This window comes from Echinops telfairi, unplaced genomic scaffold, assembly GCF_000313985.2.
Source record: "Echinops telfairi isolate 266 unplaced genomic scaffold, ASM31398v2 ScPeMD7_25;HRSCAF=90, whole genome shotgun sequence".
Lineage (NCBI taxonomy): Eukaryota > Metazoa > Chordata > Mammalia > Afrosoricida > Tenrecidae > Echinops > Echinops telfairi.
The window spans coordinates 21070932-21071990 of NW_022103922.1; positions in this window are offsets into that span (position 1 = coordinate 21070932).

Below are 1059 nucleotides of genomic sequence, written 5' to 3' on the forward strand. Positions count from 1 at the left end.
CTTGATTACCTTCAAGCCTTTTAGACCCCAGACGCTATACTTTTTGATAGCCGGGCACCATCAGCTTTCTTTGACACATTTGCTTACACACCCATTCATCTTCAGTGATCCCTTCAACAACTCGTGATCACACAGGCTGATATGTTCTTCCATGTGGGCTTTGTTGCTTCTGAGCTAGATGGCTGCTTGTTTACCTTCAAGATTTTAAGACCCCAGACACTATATCTTTTGATAGCCGGGCACCATCAACTTTCTTCACCACATTTGCTTATTCACCTGCTTTGTCTTTAGTGGTTGTGTAGGGAAGGTGAGCATCATAGAATGCCAATTTAATAGGAGAAAGTATTCTTGCATTGAGGGAGTACTTGAGTGGAGGCCCAATGTCCTTCTGCTATCTTAATACTAAACCTATAAATATAGGCACATAGATCTATTTCCCCATCCTCATATAAATATATTTGCATATGTACATGACATATGTACACTCATTCTATGAGTGTTTCCTTCTGTTGTACATAATGTCTCATTCTGAATGTTTAATTCTGTTGTACATAGTGATTCATTCTAAGAGTGTTTCATTCTGTTGTACATAGTGTCCCATTCTGAGGGTTTCATTCTGTTGTACACAGTGATTCATTCTGAGTGTTTCATTCTGTTGTACATAGTGTGTCATTCTGAGTGTTTGATTCTGTTGTACACAGTGACTCATTCTGAGTGTTTCATTCTGTTGTACATAGCATCTTATTCTGAGTGTTTCATTCTGTTGTACATAGTGACTCATTCTAAGAATGTTTCATTCTGTGGTACATAGTGACTCATTCTGAGTATCTAATTCTGTTGTACACAATGATTCATTCTGAGTGTTTCATTCTGTTGTACATAGTGTGTCATTCTGAGTGTCTGATTCTGTTGTACATAGTGACTCATTCTGAGTGTTTCATTCTGTTGTACATAGCATCTCATTCTGAGTGTCTCATTCTGTGGTACATAGTGTCTCATCCTGAGTGTCTCATTCTGTGGTACATAGTGTCTCATCCTGAGTGTCTCATTCTGTGGTAC